Consider the following 413-nt stretch of genomic DNA (forward strand, 5'->3'; position numbering starts at 1 on the left):
ACTCAGTCTCCCAGTCTGTAAAATGAGGCGCCGCTGTCTAGGCGGCCGTGAGGGTCCCTCCAGCCAGGCCACCTCCGTCTCCCCGAGCACGGTGCGTAGGGTCTTTAAGTGCGGGTACTCCTGGAAGGGGAAGGGGAGCGCTGAGCCGCGAGGCCGGGAGCCACGGAACCCAGGACAGACCCTCTCCCACCCACCCCCTTCCCGGCTCGGAGGAACCCTACCGACCTGTCCCTGGGGGCCCGGAAGCCCGGGAGCGGATTCTCGGAATGGGTTCTGGGAGGAGCGCTCCGGGAGGGAGGAGGAAAACCCGGGCAGGATCGGGGGCAGGAGCGGGGCCACGCAGCCCCCCGCCCCCGGCCCTGCCCCGCGCGGCCGGCCGGCGGAAGGGGGCTGGAAGACCCGCCGGGCTGCGG

The sequence above is a fragment of the Herpailurus yagouaroundi genome, unplaced genomic scaffold, assembly GCF_014898765.1.
Source record: "Herpailurus yagouaroundi ecotype Mexico unplaced genomic scaffold, PumYag 182, whole genome shotgun sequence".
Lineage (NCBI taxonomy): Eukaryota > Metazoa > Chordata > Mammalia > Carnivora > Felidae > Herpailurus > Herpailurus yagouaroundi.